Raw genomic sequence first — 19,721 nt, forward strand, 5'->3', positions numbered from 1 at the left:
TGATGCAATGCTGGCTCCACCTCCTGCCAGGCGACTGATGACTCTGTGCCTGCCAGGGACGATCCTGGCCCCACCTCCTGCCAGGAGGCCGATAGCTCTGCTCCTGCCAGTGACAATACTGGCTCCACCTCCTGCTGGGCATCTGAGGACCCAGCCCTGCTCAGTGAATAGGCCAGGTGCCTCTGCCTGGCTACACCCACAACAGACCCAGGATGTGGGGAAATTCCACTGCATGGACAAAGGGATCAAAGCCAAAAAGGGGTATAAGAGAAGGACCCCTGAACCAAGAATTTAGATCACTTCTGACAAGGAAACCTGAACCAAGGACAAGAAGCCTGTTGATCCAAGGACTTGCCTACCCCTTCTGCCAGTGTGCTGTTTGCTGGGGGGAATTCTGCAGTTGCTTCTTTATTTTTGCCAAGGAACCAGGAGAGAGGAACTGAGTGTGTACTCTCAAACTTTGCTAAAGAAAATCTCCAAGGGCTGGAAGAGTGCCAGCCTCCTGTTGAAGTCACAGGGCTAAAGGACTTCATCTGCTAAAAGTGCTTGTTGCTGGAACTTGAGAATCCAGCACCTCTGAAAGAAACCAGCAATCTCGACGCCGACGGACGTTGCCGAATCCAGCTTGACATCGTGAGTAACGGCTCCAGTGTCCCGCTCCCTCGACGCCGGCCGCCGGGCCCGATCGACGCCAGCAGCATCGCCAGTGAGTAGCAAGTTCGGCTCCAGCTCCAAGTGACTTCGTGTCTGCACCGCTGCTGATCGCATCGACTTCGAGCCCTCTCGACGCCGTGAGCGCAGCTCACTCTTGCAACATCACCATCGACATCGACGCCGAAGACGCGACGCCGGACATCTCGACGCCGCTGATCATCGTGTGCTTCGCTTTTCCAAGTTACTGTGTTGTGGGGGTCTGTGCGACTCCGGGCTCGACGTAGCGCTCCTCGCGGTCGACGCCGAACCCTTTAGATTAACTTTGCCTCGACGTCGTGTGACTCCCGTGTGGGTTACATTGTTGCCAAGAACTGTGTTTTAACTAAGAAGAGTTGCTTTTGATACTAAAGACTTTTGTGCTAAGAAGAAACTACACTTGAACTATTATTTTTCCTTCCAAGAGTATTTATTAAGATTGTGGTATATTTTTGTCGTTATTTGGTCTTGTGCTAAGCCTTATATAAAAATCCTTATTTTTATAATACTCTTGTGTCGTGTCCATTTGTAGTGTATTCACTTTATTACTGTATGTGGTCATAAATGCTTAACACAAAGCCTCTGAGATAAGCCTGTCTGCTCTGCCAAGCTACCAAGGGGGTGAGCAGGGGTTATCAAAGGGTGTGATTCCCTTGCCCTGACTAGAAAAGGTGTGTCCCTATTTGTCAGAAGTGCATACCTCTGTCAACTAGAGACAGCCGGTTCTAAAAATACCCATAGCACGTCATCTGGTACCTTGGAAAAGGCCTAATCCATCAAACGCATGTCGCCTTTGCCAATCTGCGAAGGAGGACCTTATACACATCATTTGCATCTGCGAAGCTCTCGTGGACACAAGGCGTTCCATGCTCCGGCCCATTTGGAACCAGAAGGGCGTAAAAACCTGCAGGCAGGCAGTGATGCTCTGTTTCAACCCCAAAGAGACCCAGTTAAACTGTAGAACAGTCAAATTCTTTGACATAGTGGCCAAAAAACTAAATGAAACAACACTCGGGTGGATAACCCAATCGCAACAGGAGAATAGCGGACTCCGCTAATGGCCTTAAAAAAAAATTTTTAAAAAAAAAACAAGCCCACATCTATCAAAGCCACGGCAATCACAATAAAAGAAGAATTCACTCACAAGACCAAATGAAAAGACAGTTGGGTGCAAAAATGTATCATATCAAGAGAATAGCGACTTCTCCAACGGCATTATAAATCACAAGAACTACAAGTATTAAGGTCACGGCCAACAGGAAAAAGACTTACTAATTTACTACAGTCTCTTAGTGATTTTATTAATGTGCAATACTTTTTTTTTTTTTTAAAGTTTTTTTAAGCAGTCAATGACTTTTTATCTATTGCTTAATATTGTGAGTTTTTATTAACTGTGCAATAAAATAAATTCTAATTCAAATTTAAATTCAAATTCACTGGAGCAGGTGGCCGCTATGATGAACGCCCTGTACAGAAGCAGCAGCTGAATACCAGTTGACACAATTATATTCAGAGGATCCAAGAGTTCACCCTTGCATTCCATATATTCTCCATCTACATCTTCTCTTTTAGAGTGACTTGTCTGGACTTTCAAATACACTTTACCATATACTGAAGAAAGGAGTTAATAATTAAGATGTGTCTGACAACACATTGATTACCAAAGTTCATCCGAAGGATGAAAGCTTGGAGTACAATTTGACCTATTTGATGGCGTGTCAGTGTGGCACCAATAAGTATTGGTATCGCTGTCATGTATGTATGTTGAAAAATCTACATGCACCTACTTGGTTTCTGACACTCAGTTGTGCTGAGTACGCCTGGGATGACCTACTTGAATTTTTGTAAGGAGAAAAAAAAACATTAAAGACATCAATGTAAAGACAGCTGGAGATCTTTGCTCCTTGAATCCCACTAATGTTTGTAGACAGTTTAACCACATGTTCCAAGTCATGTTCTCTTACATCTGAATCAATACAAATCCTCCCCTTGGTGAAGTTACTGATTTCTTCTGGTGAAAAGAATAACAAGCAAGAGATGCTCCTCATATTCAGATGCTCTTAAGATTCACCGAAGTTTGGAACAGACAGTGATGTCTCTGTCTTCTTTTTCATACAATAGTATGTGACGTGCCATTCCAAAAGATGTTGGTGATAGGTACTTGACACAACAAGTTCTATGCATTCAAACCCGTACATGTGGGAAGTACTGTAGTGGAAAATACAGATGCAAAGAGAAATTGTATACACAATGTCGATTTGGATTCCTACGACTTGTCATTTTCCGAGGCAGAGTGAACAGCTTTACATCTGCACTCAGACATATATTGACATGGAAATCACCAAAAACACATACAACCTGAGAAGTACAGCCGCCTCCAAATATATTATTGACTACAATGCTGTGATTCTGAATAATTGAAATACAAATATTGATATACAATTTATTGCAGATAACTCCATCACTTTTGCCGGTACATCACTTCATATATTAAAAATTTAGAGAAGACAGATGAAGGGAATGTGGGAGGAGATTTCTGCTGAAAAGAGTCTGTCAAAGACATTGTACAGCTTCAGCTTGAACACGCTTACCCATAGGTAGATGGACTCCTATGATTCTTGTGACCAATTGAGCTCAGCCAGTTTGTTCTCAAAGCCAAGGGGATTTGTTTGGGTAAGTCTAGATCTTGCAAGTACGTGAAATAGGGTGTTAAAGTCTTTCCCAGAAATACCGGGGCATATTACCAACAACTAGCGATAATTATCGCTATGTTGGTTTAGCGGCGATATTTTTATCGCCCAGCTGCGGCGATTTTTATCGCTTAGGAACCTTGCTATTATCAAGGTATATCTCCTAAGCGATAAAAATCGGCCGAAATGCATGAATATCGCTGAAAAGTCAGTGATATTCATGCATTACCGAGCTAATGCTCTTAGCCATGTTATCCACCTCCCATTGGATAACATGGCTAAGAACTGCTCAGGGGCAGGTGTTAGCTTTTGGAGATATTTGCGCTTAGCGCGAATATCTCCAAAAGTTGGTAATAGGAGATAGCAATGTTAGTGACTGTTTCCAGTCGCTAACATCTTGGCATGCCCACTTTGCATGTCATTAGTGATAAATATCACTGACATGCAAAGCGGGGCCCAAGATGGTCGCTATCTCCTACTAGCTGTCGCTAACTGGTGTTAGCGACAGCTAGGTAATAGGGAGATAATTTTATCTCCGCTTTCTTGGCTTTTAAATCCAAAAAAGCGGAGATAAACCCCCTTGATAATATGCCCCTCAGTTTTTAGCAGAGTTTGGAGCAGAAACCAGGGATATTGTGAAGTCAAATATATGGGATACATACTATCCCAAAGAAGTCAATACCTGGACGACATTTGCCTATGTGAAGTACTTCAACACTACAGATTCAAAAGGAATGTAACGAAAAATATAGAGGAAGGAAAATATGCAGTAGTTGGATGCGACAGTTGTTGGGTAAGACATAGCAAACAAAACAAAATTAAATACAGAAAACTGAGTTGCCAAACTGCAGACAGAACAGAGTTTTTCTTTTTGGCTCTTCTGCAACTGTTCAAACCATGGCAAAATGAATCAGAACTACTTGGAGACTACGACTGCTACGAAGATTCTTTCAAGGTTGTAAAAGACAGTATTCACTGTCCAGTCTTTTCAAACTACTTGCAAATGTTGAAAGATGAGATGGAACAGAAATAATCCAATGCTGCTGAGGTAAAGAAAGTTCACAAAGCATCCAAAGTTCTGGACCACTGATTCAAGATCCACTTGGACAACCAGTTATTCAACATGAAGCAGCTACAGCCATGTGTCAGCTGGAGACTGCAATGCAACAAGCATGAACAATTCATAGCAAAACTGAACAATAAACAGAAAGAAATGTATATTGAAGTAAAAAATAAAATAGAGCATGTGCATGAGAGGAACACATGTGAATGCTCTTTGTTTAAACCAATACTGCTATACATCAGTGGTCAAGCTGGCACTGGCAAATGGTTTCTAATTAAAGTTCTTACCACTTATAGACAGAAGTCTACAGAATCAAATATATCATGTGTACTAATAGCACGAACTGGATTAGCTGACACAACATTCAAGGAATCACTTTTATGCTGACTACTTATTCTACCTGTTGAACACGAGAATAAACTGGAATACGAGACGTTATCGGGTGAAGCTAGGCATGAAGTGTCCAGAACTTTGAGGAAATTATAGCTTTTAATCATCGATGAGGTGAGCATGGTTTCAATGTAATGCATTCCTTCGTAAACATAAGAATGCAGCAGATTTTAGGCACTGAGTATGACGTGGTATTTCGAGGAAAGCATTTAATTGTCTTCCGTGACCTACTGCAACTTATCCCTGTCAAAGGACAGCCTATTTTGAAGACACGTCCCATAATGAAACAAGCAATTTGTTAGGAAGTATTGGAAATGTAAAATGTGGCTAAACTTTGAATACAAGGAACTAGTGAAGAATATGCACCAGGCATCCAATGTGGAATATGCAGAAATCGTTAAGGACATTAGAGTAGGTGTTCTGACAAAAGAGGGGAAAGGTGCTTTGGGAAATTCGACTTATCAAAAAACTATTTTCATCTAACAACACAGCAGCAGAACTATTGTGCAATTTCATTGAAATAGACAAACCCATAGTCTGTATAATGCCTACACTTCAAGAGTGTTCCAACTTCAACGAACAATTACTGAAACCGTAGAAAGAAGATATTTTAGAATTGACAGCTGTCGATAAAATGAAGCACCAAGAAGCAGCAAAACTACTAAGAGAGAGAGGGGACTCTTTTCCTGCGTACCTGCTGCCCGTGTGCTGGTGGAACAGCCTTCTTCTTGTGGACCCAACGACTCCTCGCCGGACCCGCTCCGCGGGTCCCGCTTCGTTGCTTGGAAGCAGAGGAATATCGGGAGTGCGTGCAGACGCCAAGGGTGCCGGTAAGCCTTGCAGGGCTGCGAGCAGCGTGGTCAGGGACTCCATATCCCAGGAGTCCCTGATAGCCCGGCAGCTAACACCTGGGCCGCTCTCCCTGCAAGCCCCGCCCCTTCACCTACGGAGCTAAAAGCCCTCGCTCCCATCGCTTCATTGGGACTCTTTTCCTGCGTACCTGCTGCCCGTGTGCTGGTGGAACAGCCTTCTTCTTGTGGACCCAACGACTCCTCGCCGGACCCGCTCCGCGGGTCCCGCTTCGTTGCTTGGAAGCAGAGGAATATCGGGAGTGCGTGCAGACGCCAAGGGTGCCGGTAAGCCTTGCAGGGCTGCGAGCAGCGTGGTCAGGGACTCCATATCCCAGGAGTCCCTGATAGCCCGGCAGCTAACACCTGGGCCGCTCTCCCTGCAAGCCCCGCCCCTTCACCAATCACACAACCTATATACCAACACTTGCTCTACCGCTACGCGGGAGCGAGCGGGAGCGCGCCGGGAGAAGCCCGGGACAAGGGCGGGACCGTCTGTGGCCGTCCGGGGCCGGAGGAGGCCGGGCTGGGCCACATCCCTTGGCTCCATAAAGCGGATATCCAGCCACCAGGATTATGGCTTCAGGAACCCGGTCTTGCAAGACAAAGAAATCTGCTGGAGACGTTGTTTTAGGTACTATGGACCAGTTCATAACCCGTGCTGTTTCCATAGTTGAGAAAGAGATAATCTTGGCAGAGCGAAGGTTGTCTCGGGACTCATTTAGCACGTCTAATAAGCGCTCTTCTTTGGGCGCCATTGCCCTAGCTGATAGCCCTGGTCATATTCCATCAACTCCTTTATTAATAGTTGATTCCCCCACCATTGACGAGAGAGTGAGTCGGATTAGGGCTAGTCTAGAAAGGGTAACCACCACAGCTCCAAGTATTGTGCTCGACCCGACACACTCCACTTCCTCTCTTCTTAGTATTCCATCACCAGAGAGGCAGATTCCAGATCGTACTCCCAATACCCCTGATGATTCGAGCCCCCATGTGCTTGTTAATATAGCTGTGAATTCCCCATCCACTGCAGGCCATTCTGATACTAACACTCCTAGAGTGCTAGTCCCTGAAACTGTACCTGTAGGGAATCTAACCCTAGGCACCGTTCCTCAAAAGAAGAGAAAGCGTCCCACTAGTCCCCGTAGGGGAGGCTCTCTAAAACCTCACAGTAAGGTTAGTAGGAACATCACACCAAAAGGGGGTATTACCCCGAATCAGGTTCCTCACTCAAAACCCCAAGCGTCCCATATTGGAGACTCTGCTGTCGAGGGTACTCCTGGGCAATTGGCTCCTATAGATGCTAGCATTTTCCCCCAAGTCGAGAGCATTATTAAGTCTGTGGTGATGCCACTCGTAGATAAGATCGATGGCCTTACACGCAAACTAGCCTCACTTGAGCAGTCAATGCTGGACAACTTTTATGCAGTGAAATCGTTAGTTAAATTTCACGCTAAAACCCAGGTTGAAGAAAACGGTGGGCTAAGGAGTGGTGCCGCTCCAACAGTTCCGTCTATTCCGACAGCCCTCCCTGAGCCCTCACCTAGTTTAAAAACGCCTGCCTTGGCTAAGGCTCCCAAACCTAATACTGGAACCATACCCCCCCCATCGACCCCTACCCCTGAGTCTAGTATGGCCTGTCCAATGAACAAATCCAGCACCCATGCACCAAAGGCACCTAAGGTCAAATTTGCTGCAAATCCCAAGCCTACCACTTCCAAAACTAAGGCAACTGGAGATACAGTGACCGTAAGCAAGGGCGCCACAATCATAATCACATCCCCTCCTACTTCTGCTTCGCATGCAGCGCCCAAATCCCCAGCAAAAACCACAACAAAATCCCCAGCCAAAGACAGGATAAAACGGCGTACGCCAAATGCTAGCCTTCCGCCTGGCTGTAAGCCTTATGTGGTTATCCTAACAGGGGTACCCGAGCTTGAAGAGGGTTCTTGTGAGTCCTATCCTGAACTCAAACACAAGACGCTCTCCTGGCTAAAAGCTAATAGACCCCTCCCAGGGCACATTGATGGCAGAATAGCCTTCGTCCGACGGGTGGGTTGGATCGGTAACAGACGCAAGGCTATTACCGGGGACTGTGTGTTGATCAATTTCAATGATCCCAGAGCTGCTGGTATGATTTGTAGCCAACAGTCGCAGCACAATTTTTGCGACATACAAACTAGGGATTTGGGGTATTTTTACCACCCCCCCCCCTTAATGGGGCTCAATAATAATAATAATTTCTTTCAAGATGGGGGTAGAGGCGTATGGTTCCCTCATTATCCAACATTGGATCCTAGAGCAAGGGTATGGACCCCCTCCCAACCAACCACTCCACAGGGTTGGGGCTGGTGACTTAACACCTTAGAGGTAACAAATGTCTCCCCCCAAAGGGCTAACACAACTTCTCTGGTAGGGGAGGTACCGCTGACCAATATTGTGGTGCCCCATCCCTCGCCTACCCCAATCCTGCCCATTCCTTCAGGTGATGGGACAGATAAACTTGAACTAGTGGCTGGACCTCAAATTTCGGGTCCTCAGGGTGGGAATAGCGGTTATAATGAGCCCCAGCATCATGCCCCTTTGAAAATCATTAGTTGGAATGTGGCAGGCTTAAGCAGTAAGCTAGATGTCCCAGACTGGGTGGCGCTCGTTGAACCCCACTCAGTTTGCGCATTTCAAGAGACATGGTGCGTAGAACCAAGGCACCGAGTAGGTAATGCCACCTTTTTTGTCCCGGCAGAAATTCCAGCTTCGGGAAGAGGTCGCCCCTTCGGAGGTCTCTTGGTTTGGATAAACATTACTTTGGGATGGAGGGTACACCATCACCCCCAAAAAACTCCAGATTTGATGCACCTCACTGTAACTTGCCCGAGGAGAGCAGAAAAACTGGAGATTATTAACATCTATACACGAGGGGCCTCCGGGAGAGCTTTGTCACCAACGCTCTTGGACCTGGAGGTAGCCCTGGGTGAGTGCTGTAGCGATTCCCTAATTTTGGTCATGGGGGACTTCAATTGCACATTCGAGCCTTTGTTACCCGATGAATCCCTGGATCTAAATGATGAAGATTCTAGGAGAGGTGTCCCGTCACTTGACTTGCCCATCATAAATAGTTGGACCCCCAGAATCATCCAACTAAATTCCCTCACTTTAGAGCACGGCCTAAGGGCAGCCAATGGGAGGACACCATCAGACCTAGTGGGGGCTCATACATATAACAGGGTCGGTCATTCTTCCCGGATCGATTATATCCTTCTAAACTTTTCCTTGTGGGCACACATGAAGGATATGGTAGTTCTACCCTCCCTGGACAGTGACCATAACGCCCTTTCTTTGACCCTATCAACCTGGTGGAAAGAGAACTTCCCTGGAAGTGGAAATCATGATGCTCTTGCAACAGGGCCATTGGGAGGAGTGGTCCCAACAAACTGCTTAAGACGCTTGAAATGGGACAAAGTGGCAATAGATGAGGAGAAAATGGCATGTATCAGAACTGTTACTTCCACAGCCTGTGCCATTTTAAAAAGTCAGCCTATTTGCCCTAATCAGATTACAGCATTGTTCTGTGAGGTCTCACTCTCAATTGGGGACCTTTTCAAGGCCAAAGTAAAAAATGGGAACCCTAATCGCAATAACCAACAAGGCAAGTCAGGATGGTACACGAAGGAGTGTCGTGCCAAGAAGAGAGCCCTGATACTGGCGGTGAAAAGTGGAAATGCCACCCTAATATCCACTGAACGGAAGGGCTATAAATCGGAGCTTAAAACAGCAAAGAGAGACTGGGAAGACAAGTTCTGGCAGGATCTCCGAACTGCCAGCGGCGGAAAAAACGCAAAAGCTTTCTGGGACTTAGTTCACAAGAAGAACAGACCCCTTGATACAGTTATCACCTGTAACATAACCGAGGACTTATGGTTCACACATTTTTCGAAATTGTATACGGCAACCGCAGTTGAAGCATTGGATTTCGTTTTACCACAGCCCCTTAGAGTGATGGAAAGATCCTAGGAAAGTCTGTTTACTAAGATAGAAGCGGAAAGTGCAATAAAATCTCTGGTTCCACGCAAGGCGGCTGGCCCCGATGGTCTTCCGGGTGACTTGCTCCGAGCTGACATAGATGATTGGAGCACACTGATCTCTTCGGTCTTGAATGCTGCTTTGGAGGGCGCACCTCTGCCTGCCTCTTGGATGGCCGCTGAAGTGGTTCCCCTTCACAAAAAAGGCTCGAGAGAAGATCCAGGGAACTACAGGCCAATCAGCCTGATCGACTGCTCACAAAAAGTCGCAGGCAAGGTTCTTTTAACAAGAATACAGCAATGGGCAGATGAGAACAGGATCCTTTCGGATTTTCAGGCAGGGTTCCGTGCTGGCACTGGAACAATTGAACAATCGTTAAGGCTTCTTATGATCTACTGGAAGGTCGTCACAATTGGGAAGGGTTCATTATATCTGGCCTTCATCGACCTCCGGACGGCCTTCGATTTGGTCCCCAGAAATAATCTATGGAAGGTTCTTAATGATCTTGGCCTACCACCTTACCTGCTCCACCTGGTCATGAAGTTTCATGAAAACAACTACGCCCAAATTCGCTGGGGTCCCAATGGCCAAAAAACCCGAAGAATAGATGTGAACAGAGGAGTGCGGCAAGGGTGTGTTCTTGCCCCAACACTCTTTTCGCTCTATGTTAATGGGGTGGTGGACCACTTGTTAAGGATTCCAGCAGATGCCCCTCGTCTGGCAGGTCGCTCCATTCCCACCCTGCTTTTTGCGGACGATACTTTGCTCCTGTCAAAATCGCCAATGGGCCTACAACAGCTTCTCTCAGGCTTTGACGATTTTTGCAAACAAAGAGGACTCTGTATAAATACAGACAAAACAAAGTACCTTATTTTGAACCCTCCGCAAAAACTGGGCCCTCCGCCAACATTGGGCTCCGTGGCATTGGACAGGACTAAAACCTTCGATTATCTGGGCATCAGGTTGGTGGATTCCATGAAATGGGACCAGCATCTGCTCAAGATGTTGTTAAACCTAAAAAGAATAACCGGGACCCTGCTAAAAGAGCAGAGAGCAGCCTCAACTAAACCCATAGCCGCAGTATTGGACATCTACGCGGCCAGAGGAGTAAGTGCTGCCTTGTATGGGGCGGAATTATGGGGAATGTCGAACTTGAAAGACCTTACTCGAGCTGAGAATTCCTTCTTGAGAAGCCTGATGTCCCTTGGCCCTTCTGTCCCCATCTTGCCTCTGCAATTGGACATGGGCTGTCGGGCTATAGAAGACCTAGCGAAGTTACGCCCTTTGCTTCTGTGGGCTCGCATCTGGAGAGTTCCTGAACTCTCAAGTTATGCGGATGGTCTACGGGAGATACTAAGATCGACAGGGTGGGCGAAAATAAAGTGGCTAACGGATATTAAAGCCTTACTTACCAATCTGGGGCTGGAAGAAGCATGGCACCAACAGTCAGCCCCCCCCAAATCCACAATAAAACAACTTTATTGGAATTGGGTAACAAATAGAAGGAATTCCTCCACCTCGATATGCAAGTCGACTAGAAATTTCATGGAGTCCAAAGATACCCCCTTTAGAGAACTGTATCTGGACACTATCTCAGCCCCTTGGGAAAGGTCCCTGTACTTTAAATTCAGAACTGGTCTTCTCCCTGTAATGGAATTTACTTGTCACTGGAAAATCCCATACCAGACTGCTCCGTGGTGTCCCTTCTGCCCACAGCGCAGAGAATCTGTCCCCCACTTTTCATTTGAGTGTCCTGCATATATAGTTCCACGGTCAAAATGGCTCAAGCCCATGTGTCGTACTCTGGGCACTAGGCATTGCAACGTGGCTTTAAGGATTCTCTATTCGGACACTCGTACCTTTTACGCATGTGCCACCTCGAAGTACCTTGGGTGGGCATGGCGAATCCGGTCAAAAAGACTTAGGCAAATTGTTTAATTACATTTTTTACCATGGTCTGTTTTAAACCAAATGCTTATTTTAAAACCTATAGATCCATTTTCCGATAGCAGAAAGTTACGGTTTATTTTAAATGCACTGAAAAGTATTTTTTATTGTATGTATGCTTTTTAAGATATTGTTATATGTCGAAATAAAGCCTTTTTGACTCTGACTCTACTAAGAGAGAAACTACAAACAAAATTGGATTCTTTGGAAAAGTCTGTGTCGAGGACTGCAAAATTAGAAAACTGTTTACTCATGTGTTAAAAGTGTTGAGTACTTTTGCTGCGTAATTTAAATGTGGGGAACTTTAGTAAATGATGCTATGGGCACAGTTATTGATTTAATTAAGATTCCAAATAGGGATGAGGTTGAGAACTTAGCCATAAAATTAGATCAGATTGATAGCGTGAAGCAGATTGTCTGATGAGTGTATGTTTTTTGCTTTTGAAAGACTTATATGAGTGGCGGCATCAGTTTCCAGTGTCTCTAGCATAAGCTGTAACTCTCCATAAATGTCAAAGTTTAAGTGTAGATTCAGCTTTTATTAGTGCTGGAAGCAGAGCATTTAAAGAAGATATGTCATATGTAGCATTATCCTGAGTTAGAACATTGTCTGGTTTGTTCTCATTTGATTTTGACGATAAGAAAGTTAGTACTGATGCAAGCTGTATAAGATAGTACATTCGGTTAAGAAGTCTGTACGCTCCACACTTAGGTCTTTATCCTATTTATGAAAAACAGCTACTCTGTCCAAAATGGAAGCTTACAAAAGAGTCAACAGATTTTCAAAAAAAAGAAATGAAACAAGGAGAAGTTATAAGGTGTTAAGAAGAAAAAAGTAGAAAATGAGGGTGATATTGTAGAATACAAGTTTGAAAACAGTTCAGGCGTCAACTGCTATGCAAATGATGTTCTCAGTGTACTGTTTCCTTTACCACATCTTGTAAATCCAATTCAACAAATTAAGACGTTGTGTTGGACTGAGTTACAAATAGAACCATGACTGTGAAGACAGCTCTTTCACATCCACCACTGAAATACATTCTGAGTAATTTCTCTACTTGACATTACCAGATTCTAAAACTGTGCCTTTTGAGAGGCTGAGCAAAAAGGCTAGCCAAAGCACGACCTGCTCAAATTGCAGATCAGATTGTCTCCATTGCAGATACAGAGAACTGGGAAATACATTATACTAATGCTGCAACGATGCAGAGCAGATGGCTCTAAAATGGAAATGTATATTAGAAACTTCAAAGCACTACATGAAGGACTTCATATAACTTCAGGACATTACGCTGTGTATTTAAGAAGTGTAAGTGGAGATACAGGATTCAATGACAGTAAGCTTATATTGAAACTAAAATAGCCTTTCAAACTTCCAAATTCATACCTCTTCTTTCTTCAACCAAAGTTCTAAGAAGGATTTCTCTTCACAAAGTGTTATTCAGTTTTTGGTCTTCGTAGATCATCAGTGTTTAATGCATTATTCAATTATAATTTATATCTATTTTGAGTAAAAGACTACTTCCAAGATGATAACATTTCATTTTTTACAATATATTTCTTTAGATTAGTTCAGCAGCTGTAGCTACTAGTTATAGTCGGTGCAATGCATAGTGTTATTTATAGTGCCATACTTTGCAATTCTGCTTTTATTTCTACAATCTACAATAAAAGTTATTGTTTTTTCCCTGCTGTTCAAGGATGAAGCTTCATGCAGTACACTGTTAATAGTGTACAAGCATGAAAACTGAGCACAGCAAAAAGGGGGCAATTAGACAGTTAAATAAAATGTATAATTGTTTCACAATTTTGTACCTGTGTGATTTGTTATTATTAACATGCACATTTTTATTACAGAAACTTAAACTTTGGCATCCAAATTTTTTACATGTAACAATAACTTTTTCTTATGTTTTTTCGCTTTTGCCATATATCAATGGGACCTTACATTGCAATAATGTAGGTGGCTAAACACAGCTTTACCCTTTATAAAACATCAAATGAGGAACAAAGGTAAATATTGCTCCATATAGTGACAAACTCTAGCAAACACTGATACACATACTGACACATCCATGCACTCACTGGTTGTATACATTGGTATTCCCAACCTCACACTTATCTATACACTGACACACACAGAGTGAAACATATACTTGCACACTCAGTAACACATCATGAACACCCATGTATATACTACAGTGTACAGTAAGACACCCATTCATAAACCGATGCATAGAGAGACACATCCAGGCACACACACATGTATACAGTGATACACCCAGGTAGACACTGTTGTGTACATGAAAACACCCAGGCATGCACTTATACATCCTGCCACATACTCATATCTATTGACACACCTAAACACACTGCTACAGTTACTAAGTCACTTACACACTCACTGATACATACACCCAGACACCCGGGATACACTCATACAGATAGTGACACAGCCGAGTAATTACACTGATATATTCACTGAACCACTCACACGCTTACTTGTACATACAGGCAAACACCACAAGACACACTCATAGATATATTGGTGCAAACAGACACCCACTGATACATTCATTGACATACTCAAACACTCACACATACGTAGGCTCAGACACCCTAGGACACACTCATACATATACTAACAAAGTCAAAGAAACACAATGATACATTAACTTAGTCACTCAGACAGTCACTCAAAGATACACTCCTACATCCTGATACATATACTGCTACACCCAAGCACGCACTGATACATTCACTGACATACTCACACATTCACTGGAACATACACTCAGACACCCATGGACACACTGATACATACACTGACACACCAGAACGCACACTGATGCATTCAGTGACAAACTCAGACACTCAGTCATACATACACTCCGACACCCTGGGACACACTTTATTAATATATTGACAAGCCCATGCACACACTGATACATTCACTGACATAACAAGCTACTCACTCATACATACACTCAGACACACTGAGACACACTCATACATATACAGAAACACCCAAGCACACACTCATTTGTTCTCTGACACACTCAGACACTCACTCGTACATCCACTGAATCATCCTGGTATACTCACTCATATATGCTCTGACACACCCTGGGACTCACTGATAAATACACTGACACACCCATACACACACCGATCCATTCACTGATGCACTCACAAAGTTACTCATACACACACTGACACACTCCTGGGACTCAAAGATACATACACTGACATACTGATTCATTCACTGACACACTGACACACTCACTCATATAAACACTGAGACACTCTGGGACTCACTGTTACATACACTAACACACGCTTAAGCAGAGTTATTGATACACCTATCACAGCATAAACAAAAACACACCAGAGCAATAAAGAGTCAGGCATAGCCCTTTCTTTGATTGAATGGTGATTCTAACAAGAACCATTTTTTGCTATGTTTTGGTAAACATTTTAGTTTTTTCTTTACTTCAAATAAATTGAAGCAAACTTTACCCAAAAAACAAAAATGTAGAAACTATGCATTTTCAAATTACAACGGTGCCGTAGACCAGTCAGATGAAAACAAAATGTGAAAAAATTAACAGCAGTGGCTTCTTCACCTGTACGAACAAATGGGTGACATCCTTCTCCTTCACTATCACAAGCTTGTGGCAGGTGGCGCAGTGGGTTACCATGCCTCGCCAGTTTGCTGCAGGGAGCTGCCATTGTGATCTCTGATGGAGTGGCATGAGAAGTCATTGATCCAGCTGCAGCATCTTAGCTTCTTCTTTCCCCTCTCCCTGATCATCTTCACATATACCCACTTGTGGATTGTGTGGATATGTTTTCACATGTTTGATGTTCCTTGGTTCCTTGGTTATATTTCTTTGCGGTGCCATCAGACAATTCCTTTCCGCAGAGGTTGCAGTTCACAAATCTTGTAGAGACTTTCTTTTCACCACTGGGTATGGTGAAGAACTGCCATACCTCACGACCCTTTTGTGTTGTTGAAGGCAATTCTTCATCTTCCTCTTCGCGTGGAATTACAACAGGTTCTGATATTAGTAATGGTGTTTGTGGTGGACTTACTACGGAGGAACCCTTCATCTGCACACAAAGAAGTCTCCACTCCCTGTAGTGTGTGTCTGGAGCCAGGACCAAGACGGGCAGGGTCATGAGCACTACAAAGATCTTTCTTTAAAGTCTTCCTACTTCAAAGGCCAAACTAGCTATAAGTACTGGACCTCTGATGCCATATACTCACAACACTTCTGGACTGAGGACATTCTGTCAAGAATAAGAGCTGTTGGGCTGCAGGAGGGACTACCACTTTGCTGTTTGCTTTGCAGTGTTGGCCTGCCGCTTCTGTCCTCGGAGTGAGAGGACTGGTCTTTTCTCTCTGCATTCTATTTTCTAAAGTTTCTCCAAGAGCTAGGGTTGAGCTTGCCTCCTGTTGGACATCTTAGGGGCATCAAAACTTCACCTGTACACCTGGGCTCATCTACAAAGAGCCCTACTTGCCAAGTGATGCCATTTCCAGTTTCTGGGCCCTTGAAAGTGAATTTCCATGCCACGAGAAGGAAATGACACTGAGCAACTTCAGAACCAGTGCCTGTCTGAAAGTCTGATGCTGCCGGCACCAAAGCCATGGTCCCCACTTGATGCAATAACAGGAATTTACAGCAAAGGCTCCGGCATCAGAACAGCGTCTCAGAAGAACTGCCACTGCAGAAGTCCTGAGCACCGCGCCCCGATGTCCCTGATGCACCGCTCCAACACCACAGATGTTACCCACTGGTTCGACTTCAACACCGCGAAACTGAGGCCTCGTGGCTTGACCATCAACTTCATCTTTGATACCACACGGCAGTAAGGAACCGAGATACCACACCTGCAACCGACGCATTACCTCCGCTGCGCCTTGCATCGTCCCTGGGCATTAGTGGCTAAGCGACCCTAGAGTGCCTCCAGGGACCGGCACCTTTCTTGCTACTGTCACGCCTCACATCTTTGCACAACCCACCAACCCCGAGCGCAAACGATTCTGCCCAGCAGTAAGTAACCGAGGCGTCCCTGCTTTTGCTACGCCTCACCTCCCCTGCCCCTCGCATCCTGGTTGATTTTTGACATATCCAAGGTACTGTGCAGTGGTCTACGGCCTACGGTAGAACGGAACTTGTGGATTTGTCCCAGTCAAGCGTGACCCGATTTGCCAGCTGGAGCTATTGTTTCCTAAGAACCAGAGTTTTACTTAATATTGAGCACTCCGTAAGGTTATTTGAAAATGTTAGCTTTTTTGCCATTTTGGTCTTGTGAAACTCAGATAATTAGTGGCTATTTTCTAAACTGGTGTGGAGTGCTTTTATGGTGTTTTCAATGAGTTGCACAAACACTTTACACATTGCCTTTAGGGATAAGCCTGACTGCTCTTGCCAAACTACAAAGGGTGTGAGAACAGGTTTTTCTTAGTGTGTAATGTAGGTACCCTGACTAGAGATAGGGTCCCTACTTGGATAGTGTGCAAACCAATGCCAACTAGAGACCCCGGTTCTAACAAACTGACATAGACTTTGGTTCACAAATTAACTGGAAATCTAAGGAGTCTCGATTAAGCCACTTCTAAAATCTCCGGGTTGTGAGAAGATCACCTGCTTTGCCTATATTAAGTCTTTGTTGATTGAATTAGGTCTGTCTTCCCTCTGGGATACTCTGGACACAGCTAAACTAGTTCTTCACTATGATTATAGATCATTTAAAAGAGCATCTGTGGCTGAGAGAATTGAAATATGTCAAAACTGTGAGCCTGAAAGACCTTGTCTTAGATATAAAAATCACTCCTGCTTATGAATTGTTCTTTGACTTCCTCCAGGATCTACCAATTTGCAACTTTATTTAAAATGGAGGTATTGGGTCCTGCCGGTAAATAGTTTTTGAGTGAAATGTGGCGTGAAGTATAGTAGCTCTGGTATGTGCCCCTCTTGTAAGCTAGCTGAAGAAAATCTTCTTCACTTTGCTTTCTTTTGTCTGCTTATGCTAGGCCACGCAAACGATGATTACAATCTGTGGGTAAACTTTTGGGTTTCTGACATTAAGGGCCATATGTAGGTAAATCCCAAATACCGATTTTTAACGAATTTTACCGAATCGGTAATTAGAAATCGGTATAAGTAAAAATTCGGTAAAAAATGCGGAATCAGTAAAAATCGGTAAAGAAATACCGAATATCCTACACCGATCTATAATTTCTGATTCGGTAAATACCGAATCGGAAATGCAAAAACAGAAACAATTAAGGAATCCGGTGCAACCACCCCTCCTCCCAACCAGGAAGTGGCCACACCCATGCAGGTGCACTCAATCCGAAGCTGCTGGAGAGGCTGGGAGAGCAGAGCAGAGCAGAGTCCTTGAGCCCTTAGGAAACTTTTACTCCTGGAAAACTGCAAAATGGCAAGCAAAGATACTGACAGGGAAGGTGGAGAGAGAAAGAGGAAGCTCAAATTCAGCACCATGGAGCTGTAGGTCCTTGTGGAGGAGGTTGTCAAGGAACACCACAAGTTATTTGGCAAGCAGTCCCTGCAGGTGGCAGAATCTGCCAAAAGGAAAATCTGGATGGCAATACAGGCAATTGGAGTGACCCCACGGGACATTGGTATGACCTCCAGAGCGTGACTAAGAGGAAGATGGCTGAGCTCCACAAAGAAGCAATCCTGACAGGAGGAGGGAGGAACAGGGCACCTGCCCTGACAGAGCTTGAGGAGCTGGTGTATTCCACCATTGAACAAGACAGCGTCTGTGGGATTGGGGATGCAGACAGCTCAGCCCGAGCTGCTAGCAGAAAAGGTAAGAAGCATGCACAGCAATCACCCCCACCCCTTCCTCTTCCCTTTCCCCTTCCCCAATGTGGTAGTGTCAACCCCACTCTAGTACAGATTTGGAATATACCAGCAATGCATTATGGGAGATGTAATCATTGAAACACATACCATGTCATACAGCACACCAAAGAACAAGGCATGCGATACACATCAGTGATGAGCAACCTGAGGTAATAGCGACAGAGTTTCAATGATGTGAATTTATTTGTTTAAGCAGGGCTGCAGGAACACAGAGCTAATGTTAGATTTTCTGTCCACAGGCGAGGCATCTCACAAGCGTCTCAAGGAAAAGGAAGGGAGTGCACCACAGAGAGGGAAGACACACAGGAGGCGAGCACCAGCGCAGGGCAAACCACCCAGGAAACTGCTGCATCAACAGCACAGCCAGCCTCCCAAGACCTTCCTGCGTCACCACAGCTGCAGGCCTCCCAAGACCTTCCAGCGTCACCACAGCTGCAGGCCTCCCCAGAGCGTTTTGGCTCACCTCTACTCCTGTCCTCACCTAAACTGGTAGTGTCACCAGCTGCAAGAAAACCTGCAGTTCAGAAAACCAAGAGGCATGTCGTAGACACACAAATGGAAATGGAGTCTTCTGTAGGGGACACGTTGGGGGATGACAGTTCAACCGTGGCAGTTGAGGACAGCAATGCCAATAAGCAGTCCACCTCTGATGGGGCACACATAGGTGGCAGACGCCGCAGGTCCAGAGACAGCAGTCAATCCCAACATGGTGAGGGTCCTGGTGTCTTCTGCGGACTGGAGGCCAGTATGGTCAAAGTACAGCAGATGCAGGGGAAGGCCATCCAGTCTTTCCAAAGGCGGATGCAGCACCTAAATGTCAATGTTGAAAACATTAAAAAGGGCATCAGCTCAATGGCGGAGGGAATGAGGGAGATGGCTGCATGTGAGACATGTCCCAGTCTGTGCTGCTCTTGTGCAGCAAGTTGGATGAGGACAGGACAACAAGGCGGAAGGAGAGCCAGAGGGCAGAACAACACACAAGGGCAGTCAAGCGTCTAGCCACAGCCACACACCTGCTTCGCAGGCACTGCGTTAAAATGCAAAAGGGACTGGCACACAGCAGCAGTGAAGTCTCCAGGGGCCTTGTGAGGGTGACAAGTGCAGTGGAGGTGCTGCTGACTAGTCAGTCAGCAAATACTGTTGCTCTGGATGTGGTGGAGAGCGAGGAGAG

This window comes from Lissotriton vulgaris, chromosome 9 (genome assembly GCF_964263255.1).
Source record: "Lissotriton vulgaris chromosome 9, aLisVul1.2, whole genome shotgun sequence".
In the NCBI taxonomy this organism is placed as follows: domain Eukaryota; kingdom Metazoa; phylum Chordata; class Amphibia; order Caudata; family Salamandridae; genus Lissotriton; species Lissotriton vulgaris.